This window comes from Bufo bufo, chromosome 4 (assembly GCF_905171765.1).
Source record: "Bufo bufo chromosome 4, aBufBuf1.1, whole genome shotgun sequence".
NCBI classification, from domain to species: domain Eukaryota; kingdom Metazoa; phylum Chordata; class Amphibia; order Anura; family Bufonidae; genus Bufo; species Bufo bufo.
The window spans coordinates 17721135-17739640 of NC_053392.1; the positions used below are offsets into that span (position 1 = coordinate 17721135).

Below are 18506 nucleotides of genomic sequence, written 5' to 3' on the forward strand. Positions count from 1 at the left end.
TTTGACGATGTCCTCCAAGATGTCACAAAAATGGTGAATTACATCATGGCTCGCGCTCTGAATTCTCGACAGTTTCAAGCACTTCTTGAGGAGGTTCAGGCCCAGTATAATTGTTTACTTATGTACAATAATGTACGGTGGCTGAGCAGAGGACGAGTCCTGGAGAGATTTGTAGCCTGTTTGGATGAAATTAGGCTCTTTATGAATGAAAAAGAGCAGGAATATCCACAGCTCACTGAGATGGCCTGGCTGACCAACCTCTTGTTTTTTACTGATTTTACACTGCACTTCAATGTACTGAACAAACAACTGCAAGGTGGAGGGAAAACAGCAGAAAGGATGTTTTGCGATATCAAAACATTTGAGAGAAAACTACAGGTTTTTGAAAGAGACCTTGAAAGTGGGCAGCTAAAATATTTTCCAAATCTAAAAAAGCATTTAGAAAATGCTACAGCATTTGCAGACAATCCTACCAGCCACCAGGAAATCTACAAGGAATTGTCTAGCATCCTAGCAGCTGCGATGGTGAATTTTAGTAAAAGATTTTTACAATTCCGTAAATTGGAGACAACCCTGTGTTTTCTCACTTCTCCAGATAAAGCCAAATTTGAAGAACTTGATCTTTCTTGCTTAGACTGGTTAGATTTAGGAAGTCTGGAAATGGAGCTATTGGAATTTCAAGAAAGCTCTATCTGGAAAAATAAATTCTCTGACCTGCATGAAACACTTGAGAAGATGGAAGGGATGACAAAGGACAGCACAGTTAGTTCTGAAAATGAGATCCTTAAAGTGTGGAATTCCCTGCCAAATAACTTTACGTCTATGAAAGCACTTGCGATTGCTTTACTTACTTTGTTTGGATCATCTTATGCTTGTGAGCAGCTGTTTTCAGCTTTGAATTATATCAGATCTGACATCAGAAACAGACTAACAGACGACCTCAGTGCTGCATGTGTTGCTCTCAAACTTACAAAGTATGAGCCAAGATTTGACAAATTGTCAGCATGCACACAACAGCAAAAATCACATTAATTGCAATCTTTTACCTTTTTACTTTTCAATGAAAAGTTGTTTGTATCATTGAAAGGTCTGTTATTGTATTTTTCTTTTAAAGCAAAAGATGTGAATGTATGAGTTTTTCTAAAATAAAACCTCAACATTAAGGTTAAATTGCCATTGGCACTTTGTGATAAGTAAGTGGGTTTTGGGTTGCGATTTGGGCACTCGGTCTTTAAAAGGTTCGCCATCACTGCCCTAGACTGACTAACTAGGCCTGAGCTGGGCTATATATATGGGATGTGTTATCTCTCCCTAGTGGTATGCTCAGTGTAATGCAATCTAACACACCTGTAGGCAGGGATTATGCATAAAGATGCACTTCAGCATAAGACAGGTTATATAAAGCATACAAAGCATAATACAACAACTTTGCAGTACCCACGAGGGTAGTGGGACACTGCACTTCCCTTTCAACAAACACACTGAAGACACTACTACCGATGGTTGACTTTGGAAATAATGCAGTATCGGCTCCACTCACAGATTTATGCCTAATGTCTTTTGCACATTAAAATATGCAGATTCAGAAACAAAAAATTTGCTAATGTGAAACAATAGTAGTCAACCTACTATGCAATTATTTCCCCCCACGACCTAGTTTTCCACGTTATCACTCAGAGATATAATCGTCCTCTGAATACCTCTGAGAGACACGTTCCCCTATTTAATACCAAAAATGACGAGGAAGAATACACTGCAGGGATAATGACAAGGCAAGTGACTCCCAGAAATGTAAGTTTCAGTCCACAAGTAGCCAGTATCTCCGCTGCAGACACTTCCCCGTCTAGACCAGCTGTACAGAGGCAACCTAATGAGTTGTACTCAGAGTTGTCAGGGGTGGACTTTACCCTGCCCAGTACAAGTACAGAATATGGCGACATGACCAGACTGGAACAGGTACATGTCCTTCTGCCACCTGCATGCAGGGGCGGACATAGCACTTACTGCAAATCTGCTGCCCGTTTGTGTCTACACTCCATAGCTGAAGGACTTTTGATGACATCATAGTCATGTGATCTTTTCATCAGTGGAAGTGGAGGTAGGACCTGTGATGAGGTCACCGTCATGTGACCAGTGCAGAAAGAGGCAGCGCTCAGCAGTGGAGACCTGTGATGCCATGGAATGAATGTAAGTGCCAGAGAAATGCTGGGAGATGTGGTTCGCCCCATTATACCTCTTCCCTGCTTAGTGGGAGGTAAATATGGTATTTAACTGGGACTGTATGTTAGAGGGGCTGAAGGGAGGGGAGGGGTGTCAGTTACATAGGACTGTATGTTATAGAAGACTATAAGAAAGATATGTTTTTTACATGGGACTGTATGTTATAGAAGATTGGAGGGAGATGACTGGTGTTATTTACATGGGACTGGATATTTTAGAAGACTGGAGGGTAAAGAGTGATATTATTTATATAGGACTATATTTTGGAAGAGGGTGAAGGAGGGGATTTAAGTTATTTACATGGGACTGTATGTTATAGAGAACTGCAAGGAAGATAAGCTATTTACATGGGACTGTAGGGAGATGACTGGTTATTTACTTGGGACTGCATGGTATAGAAGACTGTAAAGAAGATAGGTTATTTACATGGGACTGTATCATATAGAAGACTGGTGGTAGACGACTGATATTATTTACATGGGACTGCATGGTATAGAAGACTGGAGGGAGAGGACGGGCATTATAATTTATGGGGGTACTACAGAGATGATTATAACTCTGGGGGGTACGGCAGGAGGTATTATAATTACAGGGGGCACTGCAGGGAACATTATAAATACTGTGGGCAGTGGTGGAGGGCATTACTACTACTGAGGGCTCTATAGAAGTGCCTTATAGATTATAAGAGGTGCCCTATAGGGAGGCCTTATTGGTACTGAGGGCACTGAAGAGAGCCTTATTACCACTGGGGATACTATTTGGGGGAGGCTTCCGCCTGGCAGTGAGCCCAGTGATGTCACTGGCACTAATGGATATGCTTTAGCCTGTAAAATGACCAGGGCAGCGCTAAAGCCACCCATCAGTGCCGGTCTGTGTTGGGCTCATGTTCATATATGCCTGCATCATTGAGAAAAAAATGAATATTTGAATATATGCAAATGATTATCTAGGAGCAACGGGGGCGTTACCATTACACCTAGAGGCTCTGCTGTCTCTACTTTGACAGGGCCTGGCAGTGAAAATGTCATCCCACCGGGCTATGTTAAAGTGGGGGCACATATCTGACCATTACTACTGTGAGGTGGCACATATCTGACCATGACTACTGTGAGGGGGCACATATCTGACCATTACTACTGTGAGGGGGCACATATCTGACCATGACTACTGTGAGGGGGCACATATCTGACTATTACTACTGTGAGGGGGCACATATCTGACTATTACTACTGTGAGGGGGCACATATCTGACCATTACTACTGTGAGGGGGCACATATCTGACCATAACTACTGTATGGGGGGCACATATCTGACCATTACTACTGTGAGGGGGCACATATCTGACCATTACTACTGTGAGGGGGCACATATCTGACCATGACTACTGTGAGGGGGCACATATCTGACCATTACTACTGTGAGGGGGCACATATCTGACCATTACTACAGTGAGAAGGACATATCTGGACATAACTACTATGTACTGGCACAAAGGGGGAATAATTACTATCTGGGGGCATTAAGGGGACTGGGTGTGTATAGTTATGCTTTGGGCAGAGTTAGATGCTTGACCTAGTATGAAAAGAATATATATACATATTGTAAACATATGTTTTTTATTTGCACATATATGTTTATATTTGTATGTGTGGTTGGTGGGGGGGCAGGTACATACTTTGCACAGGGGCCCTTTGCTGGCCTGTGTCCGCCCCTACCTCCACATTACACAAGCACAAAGATGTGGCGGTCCCCAGGGCCATCTACCCCCTCGACTCCCTCTTATAGGGATGATGATGAAGGGTGGAGATGTGGAGAGTGTGATGACTGCAATCCTGTTATTCGGAATCGTTGCATAAGATGTAACACTCCACGTGATGAGTTTTCTAAGTCATGCTGGAGATCAGGAAACTCTGCAAATTCACCTTCTGATATCCCATATAGCCCTCCCCAGAGTGCTTCTACTCCGGCTCCTAGCACTCCCAATTTAGACCCTCAAAGGTATGGTACCGTATGTTGCGCATGTAATAATGAAAGAAGGACCGTGGCATGCTGTGGTAGGAACCTCAGAAGAGGGTAAACCATCCATGGTGTGGAGATCTGCGATGTGGTTTTGTAAGTGTGGTGATTCACATTTACATGAAGTTCAACAATGCCCAGAATGTGGGACAATTGGTCCTAAAGCCGCCCCCGTGGTAGAAGCATTCCCATTGGTGACTAAAGTCACGAGGGAGTGTAATGCAGCCGGTGTTGCAGAGAGGGAAACGGTGGGGATAAGGTAACTAAAGTAGCTGAAGTTAACGGAGAAATAGAAGCTGTACCACAGGGAGCAAATACGAGGTCAGCAAAATCAGGTGAGATGTTTTTAAAGAGACTAAGGAAGGTTGGAAAAAAATTGAGCAATCCGTTGGGAGCAGGACTGCCAGAAGCCTTTCAGGGCCCTGATGAATCAGTGGATAAATATCATGCCCGAGTGGTTAGTATATTTGCAGATCAGGACTTGTAACTAGTGACCCTGACAGTAGAGACGGGCGCATACACAGAACCTGTTTTATTAATGGCTTTATGGGATTAAAACTTGCCGTTGTATCAACATCGTGCCTGGGAATACCAAACTATGATCTTGGTTTTAATCTGTTTTGCCATGAAAATATAGGACATGCAAAAGGTGTGTTGGCTCAATTGCATGGGTGTAAACATCGCCCACTAGGCTACTACTCGGTACAGTTGGATGTGGTAGCTAGGGTTGCCCCCTCTTGTGTGCAGGCAATTTCTGCCCATGCATTACTGACTGTAAAGGTTGCTGACATAGTCCTTGATCATGCATTGATAATTTATGTGCCTCATGCTGTTCAAGAACTATTGTCACAAACAAGAATTCGTCATTTGTAGGGTTGAGAGAAGCCGAACTATAAAGTTCGGGTTCGTACCAAACTTTAGGATTTTTGGACCCCGGACTCAAACCTGAACTTTTCAGTAAAAGTTTGAGTTCAGTGTTCGGCGATTTAATGGCGCTTTTTGAAAGGCTGCAGAGCAGCCAATCAACAAGCGTTTAACTCGTGTGCCCTTAGAAGCCATCACAGCCATGCCTACTAATAGCATGGCTGTGATTGGCCAGTGTAGCATGTGACCCAGCCTCTATATAAGCTGGAGTCACGTAGAGCTGCACGTCACTCTGCTCTTATTAGTGTAGGGAGAGGATGCTGCTGCTGTGAGGGACAGAATAGGAAAGAATCTGTTATCAGAAGTGCTTGTTAACTCAGCGATCTACAGCAATTTTGTTTTGTGGGTGCAGTGCACAATTTTTTTTACCGTGCCCTGAGCCCAGCGACACAGAAAAATAACTTTTATCCGTCTGTTAGTTAGGTGGGCGGCGGTGGCCATTTTATATAAGTTCAGTGCACCAGCACAGCATATGTGCTTTTGTGACAGTCAAGTACAAGCTTGAAATACTGCAATTATATTCTGGATTTAAAAAAATCACCCATTTTTGGCAATACCCTACATCAGGGCCTTTGCTGCATTTGTCCCTGTGAAATACAAGCGTTAGATACTGCAGTTATATTCTGTTATTAAAAAAACACACATTTTGAGCAAGATACTAAATTTGCGGCCTTTGCTGCATTTGTCACTGTGAAATACAAGCTTAAAATAATGCAATAATATTCTGTGTTTAAAAAAACACCCATTTTTGCAATACCCTACATCTGGGGCCTTTGCTGCATTTGTCACAGTGAAATACAAGTTTAAAATACTGAAACTATACTCTGGGTTAAAAAAAACGCCCATTTTTTGCAAGAACCTACATCTGGGGCGTTTGTTGCATTTGTGACTGTCAAATACAAACTTTAAATACTGCTGTTATATTCTGGGTTTAAAAAAAAAAACACTAATTATTTGCAGGACCCTACATCTGGGGCCTTTGCTGCATTTGTCACAGTCAAAAACAACCAGTCAATACTGCAGTTACATTGTTGGTTGACAAATTAAAAAATGTTGTGACCTTGAAGTAATTGTATAAAATTCGCCTGTCACACTGTTGTGTGACCTCAAGAAATTTTTCCTCTTTAAGACACCAACAAGACATAGACTCTAGCCCGTACCGTTCCTGAGATATTCCCAAAAAATGACCTGCATTAGCCAATAGAAGCCAGCAGGCCTTTCACTTAAATCCAAACTGCCATTTACACGGTCACATGTCACTTATTAGCCAATAGAAGCTCGCAGGTCCTACTCCAAGTTGCCATAACAACTGATCACAACTACACTGCTACATGCATGGAGGGAAGAGGCCACTATTAAACGGACGGGTGCTGTGAAGTTCACTGTTAAAAGGGCGGGCACTGTGGAGATCACTGTTAAAGGAGTGGTCAATGTTAAAGGATCGGGCACTGTGGAGGTCACTGTTAAAAAGGCAGGCACTGTGGAGACCACTGTTAAAGGGGCGGGCACTGTGGAGGTCACTGTTAAAAGGGCGATCACTGTTAAAGGGATGGGCACTGTAAAGGTCACTGTTAAATGGGCGTTCACTATCAAAGGGATGGGCAATGTGGAGGTCACTGTTAAAGGGGCGGGCACTGTGGAGGTCACTGTTAAAGGGTAGGCAGTGCAGAGGTCACTGTTAAAGGGGCAGGCACTGTAAAAGTTACTGTTAAAGGGGCAGCCATTATGAAGGTCACTGTTAAAGGGGTGGTCAATTTTAAAGGGGTGGGCACTGTGGAGGTCACTGTTAAAGGAGCAGGCACTGTGGAGGTCACTGTTAAAAATGTGGTCACTGTTATAGGGGCGGGCACTGTGGAGGTCAATGTTAAAGGGGCAACCACTGTGGAGGTCAATGTTAAAGGGGCGGCCACTGTGGAGGTCAATGTTAAAGGGGCGGCCACTGTGGAGGTCACCGTTAAAGGGGCGGCCACTGTGGAGGTCACTGTTAAAGGGGCGGGCACTGTGGAGGTCATTGTTAAAGGGGCGGGTACTGTAGAGGTCATTGTTATGGGGGAAACTAGATATCTTTTTACGAAACATGGAAACATTAAATGAAATAGATGAAATATACCCGTGTGAAGCCGGGTCCTTCTGCTAGTATATATATATATATCTTGTATTATAAAAATAGAGTTTCTGTCTGTCTGTCTAGACGTCTGTCTGTCTGGACGTTCTTTATGCGCGACCAAACGACTGGACCGATCTTCACCAAATTTGGCACACTGATACATCAGGTGTCCGGGAAGGTTTTAGACTGGGTCTCAGCTCTCTAGGAACTCTTTTTATTAGAAAAATACAAAACTTTACAATTTCAATAAAATAATTCTTATAAAACAAAGCCCTCAATGGCCCAGCTACACTCATACTCACATTCATACCTCAAATCAACAGACCAAGCCTAATAACTAAACCTATTATCATAAAACCCTTAACTAAAACTTACCTGGCCGACCCGGCTGTAAAAAAAATGCACAAAAAGAAGACTAATTTCATCATAAATAAACAAAGTATTTAACAAACAGAATATAACAAACATAAACATAAATAAATAAAGGCGACCTTTGCCAAAATAAGCCAAGAGAAATCAAAAACAGGGCGACTTTGCCAAATTATATATGTATTAAGGCAATTTGCCTGGATTTGTGGGAGGGGCTGAGTTCCACCTCCAGCCTATTTAAGGCACTCCCCTTACCTGGCTCCTGTACCGTCCGAGGTCTGAACTGCTTGAAGAGAGAGAGTCACTTGAGGAGGCACTGGAGAGTTACTTACGAGTTGCTGAATTTCTGGAAGTTCGTCGCCATCGGTGTTCTGGATTTGGAGCATACCTGTTTCCATTCGTCCTGCTCCACCCTGTTTCACTGTGGGTCGCGTTTGCCGTCAAACGGGGAGTCATCCATACGGTACAGCACGGGGCCTCTCCATTTTTGTCCGACTGTACCAACTCATTTTCATTTCACCACCGTTGGACTCATGTCAGGCTTTCGCTTGCAAGTCAGTTGCCAGATTTCATATGTCTATCATGCCTTTCTAGGATCATGCACAGGAATGCAACCGTACAGGAGCTCCGCTCCAGGTACTAACCCAGCAGTAAGCCACCACAGGTGTATTGTTTTTCCAGTATTGTATTGTCCACCCATCCTATTCCTCATTCGGTCCACCAACCTGCAAACTCAATACACTACGTGCCCCTTTTTTCTTGATCAGCTAGAACCATGACCAGGAAGTTCATACACTTGTATACATGACTTATCGGTTGCTCAATGTATCATGTGATATACTGCACAATACACACTTCCTTTCCATGGACATTACCGCACGGCACGCGCACGGCCGCAGGGCCCCCTCTGCCTCTGTTCCCGTTACCTCCGTCCCTCCTGTCACGCTGCCGATGGCGGCCGGCCGCGTCTCCATGGCTGGTCTGCGCACGCGCGGCCCGGCGGTACTGCGCATGCGCGGCGGATTCCGTTGGGGCATGCGCAGTATCCCGACAGGCGTCCGCCGCCGCAGGTGGTACTGGGGACTGCCGGCGGTGTTGTCCGGCCTCCCGGCTAGCCGGCGGAGCTCCGGAGCCGGCGATCAGCCTACCTACCCCCACCCACATAGGCAGCACGGTTCGTGGGGGCATCCAAGTCATGGTTGCTTCCGGGAACCTTTTCATGTCGAAGGCATACCGCCATCATCAGGTCAAGCAGCTCTCATGGGGGACCGCATACCTAGCGGACTTGCACCCCGGTTGTCAGGCCATGTCCTGGTTTAAAAAAAATAAATAAAAAAAACGCCATATAGTCCTCAGGGTCACGCATTCCAAAAAAAAAAAAAAACGCCATATAGTCCTCATGGTCACGCATTCCAAAAAAAAAAAAAAACATATAGTCCTCAGGGTCACGCATTCCAAAAAAAAAAACCCGCCATATAGTCCTCATGGTCACGCATTCCAAAAAAAAAACCTGGTATGGTGCCTACGTAGACCCTGCGGTCACACATTCATGACGGTTCAGCCCACATGCTAAGCCTCATTTCTCACGTCTTGATCCAACCAGTCACACGCGCAGGCATGTACTTGTTTTCATACTCACGTTCATGATCCCATCAAGGTCATGCGTCCGTTCGCACCACAGTCCACACTCGTCTTACCACTTTATTTTAACCCCGGTCAGGCGGTCTAGCATAGACATATTTTTCTCTACACATGTGTTCTGTGAATTTCTTACCACCAGGTACGTACACCTGCTCTTACGATTTGCATTTCTTTTCATTTCTAGGCCTATAAGAGTGAGGCACCACTCTCATCCAGTGCTGCATTCACCCACTTGTTCTTACATGATCCGTTTTACCCTGCTTCCACTAAAGCTGCATTTCTTTTCATTTCTAGGCCATAAGAGTGTGTTCCTACTATGTTCACAAGTTGGTTATTCGTTTGTCACGACAAGGGTCTTCTCTTAGCGAGCTGCAATGCCTCTGGCTCTTGTTTTCTCCATCAGTTCAATTTTCACGGTTCGCGGTTGATTAATGTTTCGGGTGTGCACGTGGTTCGGATCACTACTGTCCATGCATTTTCCATCAGGTCTGGCTCATTTTTAACTACTTATCATCACCGTGAGGTCATCCAGTTCAGTCCCTTGGCTTCGGGGGTCCGGTGACCGTTCTTCGTGTTGTCCATTAGGGGTACTATACGGTTGTAGGCGGGTTAGTGTCTCAAGTTCATTGTCGGAGATGGGCATGGTTATGCGAGTCCTATTGGTGCCGCATAAGAAAAAAAAAAATGCCATTAGTCGCCCACGCATGGCTTCTCCGTTTTAGTTTTACACACAGAACTCCGCCATTGGTCTCCCACGCGTGGCTTCTCCGGTTTAGTACGCACATTCGACTCCACCATTAGTCGCTCACGCATGGTTTCTCCGTTTCAGTTGTATACATACGACTCCGCTATTTGAGTCTCTCACGCATGACTCTGCCATTAGAGTCTCTCACGCATGGCTTCTCCGTTTTAGTGTTTCACATATAACTCCGCCATTAGAGTCCCTCACGCATTACTTCGCCGTTTTAGTTTTACACACATTACTCCGCCATTACAGACTCTCACGCATTACTTCGCCATTTTAGTTTACACATATAACTCCGCCATTAGAGTCTCTCACGCGTTACTTCGCCGTTTTACTTTCACACACATAACTCCGCCATTAGAGTCTCTCACGCATCACTTCGCCGTTTTAGTTTTACACAATAACTCCGCCATTAGAGTCTCTCACATATGACTCCGCCATTAGAGTCTCTAACGCATGACTTCTCCGTTTTAGTGTTACACACATGACTCTGCCATCAGTCTCACGCATGGCTTCCCCGTTTAGTGTCACGCATATGACTTTGCCAGTAGAATCTCTCACGCATGGCTTCTCAGTTTCAGTGTTACACACATAACCCCGCCATTATAGTCTCTCACGCATTACTTTGCCGTTTTAGGTTTACACATATGACTCCGCCATTAGTCTCACGCATGGCTTCTCCGTTTAGTGTCACACATATGACTTCGCCAGTAGAATCTCTCACGCACGGCTTCTCCGTTCTAGTTTTACACACATGACTCCGCCATTAGTCTCTCACGCACGGCTTCTCCGTTCTAGTTTTACACACATGACTCCGCCATTAGAGCCTCTCACGCATGGCTTCTCCGCGTTAATTTTACACATATGGCTCCGCCATTAGAGTCTCTCACGCATGGCTCCGCCATTAGAGTCTCTCACGCATGGCTTCTCCGTGTTAATTTTACACACATGGCTCCGCCATTAGAGTCTCTCACGCATGGCTTCTCCGTATCAATTTTACACACATGGCTCCGCCATTAGAGTCTCTCACGCATGGCTTCTCCGTATTAATTTTACACATATGACTCCGCCATTAGAGTCTCTCACGCATGACTCCGCCATTAGAGTCTCTCACGTGTCGCTTCCCCATTCAAATTCCACACACATAACTCCGCCAGTCAAGGCCGGCTGCGTGGTACCACAACCAGTAGGTTCCATGTCTTTTCTGACTTCAGACCCGCTCGCATGGCCCAGTCAGCTGTGGCTTGCAATACAATTATCTTGTGGTGACTCGCACGCGTGACTGGTCTTGGTGTAAAAAACGATGCTTTGTTTATTCACACGGTGCATACAAGTGAAAGACGATGCAGTTCATAGGGAGGGTGGTCACACACAACAGCAAAATAATAGTTAAAACACAGCAAGTCCCTGCTGCAGGCTACTTGAGGCCTGTTTCAGTCACATAAAGCAAAGTCTATTGGGCGGCCTCCATGTGTTCCCGGACGATTGGTAGGACTGTCTCTATACGGTCCTGCATCTTTTCTATATGCTCTATAATACTCTTGTGTGGGGTGGGCTGTTGCTCCCATGCCTCTTTAGCGATGTCCAGCAACCCTCTTGGACGTCGACCGTATAATAACTCGAAGGGCGAGAATCCCGTAGATGCCTGGGGCACTTCTCGCACTGCGAACAATACGTACGGCAGCAACAGGTCCCAATCCTTTCCGTCTTTGGCTATGGTTCTTTTGAGCATAGTTTTTAGGGTTTTGTTAAAGCGCTCCACTAGTCGGTTTGAGGATGGTATACAGACGTGTATAACCGTTTAACCCCTAAAAGCTTGCAGAGCTCCCTCGTCACCTTAGACATGAAGGGCGTCCCCTGGTCGGTCAGGATCTCTTTTGGAATCCCCACCCTTGCGAACAGCAGCAGGCGATAGTGGAGTTCAGCTGCAGCACACACGGGTGAGTCGCTCGGCGGAACACCACCACTTCACCACCAATGACTGGGCCTCCATGCGAGACCTGTGTTCCTTGTTGCTCTGTTTCCAGTACTCCACCAACATGGCCAGTGCCGATAACGCCGTTCTCAGCGTTACTATCCCACTTCTATGCCTCCTTGAAAAAACGCTCCTGGCGATGATGGAAGAGGATGTGGCACAGGAGGAGGAAGAGGGATCATTTCGTAGGGTTTCCGACCAGTCATTCCCAAGTGGCTCCGAGGGTGGGTTCCTGCACCCACAAACCCAAGGTACACAATTGTCCAGCCAGGGCACAGTTCTGGAGGATGAGGAGGAGGAGGATGAGGAGATGCAGGAGGAGGAACCATGTTCACAGCAGCGTGGCACCCAGACCAGCTCATGGCCATCACTGGTGCGTGGATGGGGGGATACAGAGGAAACAGACGATACACCTCCCACAGAGGACAGCTTTTCGTTGCCTCTGGGCAGCCTTGCACACATGAGCGATTACATGCTGCAGTGTCTCCGCAACGATCGCCGAGTTGCCCATATTCTAACTTGTGCTGATTACTGTGTGGCCACGCTGCTGGATCCCCGATACAAGGACAACGTACCGTCCTTAATTCCCTCACTGGCGCGTGATCGTAAGATGCGTGAGTACAAGCGCTCGTTGGTAGACGCGCTGCTGGTGGCATTCCCACCTGACAGCGGGGGCACAGTGGAAGCACAAGGCGAAGGCAAAGGACGAGGAAGAGGTCGCCAACGCACCGCGAGCACCTCAGAAGGCAGGGTTAGCATGGCCGACATGTGGAAAAGCTTTGTCAGCACGCCACAACAACCAGCACCACCAGCTGATATGGAACGTTTTAGCAGGAGGCAGCATTTCACCAACATGGTGGAGCAGTATATGTGCACACGCCTACACGTACTGAATGACGGGTCTGCCCCCTTCAACTTCTGAGTCTCCAAATTGGGCACATGGCCTGAGCTTGCCCTTTACGCCTTGGAGGTGCTGGCCTGCCCTGCAGCCAGTGTATTATCTGAACGTGTATTTAGCACGGCAGGAGGCGTCATCACAGACAAGCGCAGCCGCCTGTCCACAGCCAATGTGGACAAGCTCACGTTCATTAAAATGAACCACACTTGGATCCCACAAGACTTGTCTGTACCTTGTCCAGAATATACATTTATACCACCATCAAACATACATTCTTGTACTCAAGTCAAGTGCAATGATTCTTTGTTTTCTTTTTTTTTTATTTGTCCCAATATTTTGGGGGCTACCTACCCCAATAAAAAATAAATAAAAAAACATTGTTGGCTACCTCCTCCTCCTCAAGTGCTGCCTCCACCTACAACACCACATTCACCGCCTCCTCAACCTCCGACTCCATATCCACACAATTGTCCAGCCAGGGCACAGTTCTGGAGGATGAGGAGGTGGAGGATGAGGAGGAGGAGATGCAGGAGGAGGAACCATGTGCACAGCAGGGTGGCACCCAGACCAACTCATGGCCATCATTGGTGCGTGGATGGGGGATACAGAGGACACAGACGATACACCTCCCACAAAGGACAGCTTTTCGTTGCCTCTGGGCATCCTGGCACACATGAGCGATTGCATGCTGCAGTGTCTCCACAACGACCGCCGAGTTGCCCACATTCTAACTTGTGCTGATTACTGGGTGGCCACGCTGCTGGATCCCCGTTTCAAGGACAACGTACCGTCTTTAATTCCGTCACTGGAGCATGATCGTAAGATGTGCGAGTACAAGCGCACGCTGGTAGACGCGCTGCTGGTGGCATTCCCACCTGACAGCGGGGGCACAGTGGAAGCACAAGGCGAAGGCAGAGGACGAGGAAGAGGTCACCAACGCAGCTAGGGCACCGCGAGCACCTCAGAAGGCAGGGTTAGCATGGCCGAAATGTGGAAAAGCTTTGTCAGCACGCCACAACAACCAGCACCACCAGCTGATATGGAACGTCTTAGCAGGAGGCAGCATTTCACCAACATGGTGGAGCAGTATGTGTGCACACGCCTACACGTACTGAATGATGGGTCTGCCCCCTACAACTTCTGGGTCTCCAAATTGGGCACATGGCCTGTGCTTGCCCTTTACGCCTTGGAGGTGCTGGCCTGCCCTGCAACCAGTGTATTATCTGAACGTGTGCTTAGCACGGCAGGGGCGTCATCACAGACAAGCGCAGCCGCCTGTCCACAGCCAATGTGGACAAGCTCACATTCATTAAGATGCACCAGGCTTGGATCCCACAGGACTTATCCGTACCTCGTGCAGAATAGACATTTATACCACCATCAAACATACATTCTTGTACTCAAGTCAAGTGCAATGATTCTTTGTTTTCTTTTTTTATATTTGTCCCAATATTTTGGGGGCTACCTACCCCAATAAAAAAAAAAAAAAAAAACATTGTTGGCTACCTCCTCCTCCTCCATTGCTGCCTCCACCTACAACACCACATTCACCGCCTCCTCAACCTCCGACTCCTTATCCACCTTCTTCTCTGAGTTGCAGGTTAATAATTTGTAATTTTTAGTTATTTTATTTTAAGTTATTTCCCTATCCACATTTGTTTGCAGAGCAGTTGCCATGCTCTTAAGCACATTTTACTGCCTTTTACATCCCTCTAGCCTTTTCAAGGACTATTTTAATGTTGCTGTAGGCCTCTTGGTAGCCTCCCAGACCAGTTTTCTTCTCGTCTTTTCATCAATTTTGGAGGGATGTCCAGTTCTTGGTAATGTCACTGTTGTGCCATATTTTCTCCACTTGATGATGACTGTCTTCACTGTGTTCCATAGTATATCTAATGCCTTGGAAATTATTTTGTACCTTTCTCCTGACTGATACCTTTTAACAATGAGGTCCCTCTGGTGCTTTGGAAGCTCTCTGTGGACCATGGCTTTTGCTGTGGGACGCGACTAAGAAAATGGTGGTACTTGTGGTCCGCTGCAGGCATCCTCCATTGTATGCATTTTTGCTGGTGATTGCCATTAGCAGCGGCCTATAAGTGCAGGATATGACCCCCTGTATAGATGCACCACTGCATATGGCGTTGAGAACTTCCTGCTTTTTAACACCACGCCAATCTGTAGTTTGTATATTGAATTTTTTAGGAGCGTAGAAACTCCTACTCTGAATGTGCCTTTATTTCCATCCACAGGCAGCATTCTGGTGGACATGTGAAGCCCGGGCTATATCAGCCAGTCTTGGGTGGGGCTCAGAGCTCTCTTCCTCCTTCCATTGTATGCATGGTCACATGCTGGAGGTTACTGGGACATTGCTGTGAGTCGGACCTTGCGCTCCTGTAATTCGCCCACTGGCTCCTGGTATTGCCCATACGGCCCAGGTAGGTTTATCCTTAGGTCCCGAGCTACTGGAGGAACCTTGGCGTGGTGCTCGGACTCAGACATGTCCTCCAAGTAGGATATGTTGGCTAATCTCTTAATTTTACACCAGTATGAGGGTTAGTAAGACCGCAGAGTGCACCTGTCTTTGTTTTTGTTATTATTGTTAATCAGAGGCACTTTAAATTATGGCAGGTGTATGCTGACTCCTATTTAACATGATTTTGAATGTGATTGCTTAATTCTGAACACAGCTACATCCCCAGTTATAATGCAACCACACTATTTTATTGTTTTCTTCCCTCCACCTAAAAGATTTCAGTTTGTTTTTCAATTGAGTTGTACAGTTTATAGGTCACATTAAAGGTGGAAAAAGTTCTGAAATGATTTATCTTTGTCAAATTTTTTTACAGCACAGAAACCTGACATTTTAACAGTAGTGTGTAGACTTTTTATATCCACTGTATATATCTATCTACCCCATCTCTCCGGGAAGTGCTGCATTATTCTCCCCCTACAGACATCAGCAGCATTGTAGAGGACGGGATTACAGTATGTTTTCCTGGAGCTTTAAGGAATAAGAATTTCTAGTTCTAGTCAACCAAAATGAAGCACAGCTGCATTCGCTATGCGGGGAAAGTTTTACGGCAGTTCTATGTAACTCCTGAACATGTGGTGCCTTCAGAACAGACTACAAACTCCGCTCTGCTGAATGACAGTGTAGGTGCTCCACTGTGCCTGTCAGCCCCTTCCTGGTGAAGTCTGCCAAGGGCTGTGTGACACTACCCCCCCCCCCCCCCCCATGTGTAGCCAAGCCTCACATCTAAAGGCTTATTCAGCACCATAACCTGTGATCGATGATCCGGGCTGCGCACTGGAGGCAGCCGCCGAGGACCTCGCCAGCAGCCGTGGACCGAGTCTTCACCGATGGGAAGGTGAACTAATCCCGGCGGCAGAGCAGCGGATACTTCCAGACCCTGGCCGAGGCAAGCTGGCTCATCACTGCCTTCTGTGCTCAAACAGGCAGAGGACGGATGGGTCCTGCCATGGTCCAGAGCCCAGCGTGTGCGCGTTGATGATCGTGTATGGGTGGGGAGAGTGTTGGTACCCATGCCTCCTCACAGACAAACGGAGGATGAGAGAGCCGCTGCTAAACACCGCCACTCCTTCTGCCCTCTGGCTTGGAGGAATCAGCACACGGCGAGGCTAGCTGCGTTACCGCAGTGTTCTGCTACACACTCGATGTGCTTGATATGGAAAATGAGAGCAGACTGGTGCGGGCGGCATATGGAGCGCTGTGTGCCAATTGTTATCTGAGAGATCTATTTTCCAGTATGGTTTATGTATCGAGTTTAGTGTCCTGACAGAGAGGACTACAAGGTACACTATACTAGGGCTGAAAAAAATTATTAATTGAATAGAGTAATTTAACTAAAAAAGACAACATGGTCAAGTTCCCTTGCCATTTAATATTGGATGTTCATAATAATTTTTATGCACTCATTTTATATCACCCGTTAATTTATAAACACTTGATTTTAAAAAATGTAAAATATATAAATACATCAATAAATTAATTTAGTAAATTCGAAATAAAAGATATAAAAAAATTAATCAATATATAAAGAAATACATAAATATATTCAATTAAAAAACAACCATTCAATAAATAGTTAAATTAATCTACATCTACATGATTACACAAATTCATCAATTCAGAAATATGACAATAAATGAATAAATATATTACAAAGTTTTAATTTAATGATATTAATACATTAAACATGATTAAAAAAATGTATTCAAATAGAAATTTATCAATAAATAAATACATATATAAAAAAATTAAACCATCAATAAACAAATAAATCTAGAAATACATGATTACAAAAATAATAAATATTGAAATATATAAATAAATTAGAACACAAATACATTAAAAAATTCATCAACAAAAAATAAATAATTATAAACATCAATAAATACATAAAAAAATTAAAAAACAAAGCAGTTTTGGAGGGAGAGGGATGGACAAGGGCCCCTTCAGCGCCCTGAACCGACAGCGGGGGTCAAGAAGCAGTGATGGACGAACATAGGCCGGGACGGTTCGCAAACGCGATTAAATGTTCGCAAACCGCAAGTTTGCGGCGGGCCACATTCACTTTAATGGCAGGTGAACCTGAAAAACCTTCAGCTCATATTTGCAGCCACCAAATACTTTGTAGAAGTGCACAAGTAGTCCCACAACATGGACAGTGACATACCAGAGGAGGATCAATGGCAAAAATTCCAATAAAAAATATGTATCTTAATCAGGGGACATTTTAATGCGTCTTAAAGGGAAATTCTCTGAAATGTGCCCTGGTGGAGCCTAGAAATTTTTTATTTTAGGCCATGGGAGTACGGGCCTTAAAAATTAGGCATTCACCTGACATAAAAGAAATTCTGATTATGTGGCTCGAGGTACATTATGCTGTCAATGGATACATTTTTTACTGTAGGCCACTGGACTACAGGCCCCAAACATTAGGCATTCATCAGACAGAAAAGATCAAGTGAATATGTGGCCGGAGGTATATTACACAGTCAATGGATATCAATTTTACTGCAGGCCAGTACAAATACAGGTCAAATACATATGTTTAAAAGAAATAAAAATATTAAATTGGATTAAAAACATGGCTAACAAAATCACCCCTCTTGAAAAAAGCTCTAATGATAATAGCTGAAATTCGATAATACGTGGTCGTCACTGGTGTTGAATTCCTCCGAGGCCCCAACAATTATTAATTCACCGTACAGAAAAGAACAAGTAAGTATGTGGCTGGAGGTAGATTACACAGTCATTGGATATCAATTTTACAGCAGGCCAGTGGACTACAGGCCCCAAAAATTATGCATTCAGCGCACAGAATATAACAAGTATGTATGTGGCTGGAGGTAGATTACATGGTCATTGGATATCAATTAAACAGCAGGCCAGTGGACTACAGGCCCCAAAAATTATGCATTTAGCGGACAGAAAAGAACAAGTAAGTATGTGGCTGGAGGTAAATTACACGGTCATTTGATACCAATTTTATAGCAGGCTAGTGGGCTACAGGCCCCAAAAATTATGCATTCAGCGGACAGAAAAGAACAAGTAAGTATGTGGCTGGAGCTAGATTACATGGTCATTGG

At 45.2% G+C, this 18506-nt stretch overlaps 2 protein-coding genes and 1 long non-coding RNA gene across 5 annotated transcripts in view; 1 reads left to right on the forward strand and 2 right to left on the reverse strand.

Moving 5' to 3' along the window:
• LOC120997021 (WAP four-disulfide core domain protein 5-like) overlaps positions 1–18506 on the reverse strand; it is an 884590-nt gene that overhangs the window by 635526 nt on the left and 230558 nt on the right. The window lies entirely within an intron of this gene.
• Positions 1–18506, forward strand: part of LOC120997019 (stewaprin-a-like) — a 184945-nt gene that overhangs the window by 47053 nt on the left and 119386 nt on the right. The window lies entirely within an intron of this gene.
• Positions 1855–11438, reverse strand: LOC120997042. The gene is made up of 3 exons (XR_005778052.1): positions 11307–11438; positions 10009–10014; positions 1855–1867 (listed from the first exon to the last, which is right to left on the reverse strand). It is a non-coding gene; the product is annotated as an uncharacterized LOC120997042 (long non-coding RNA).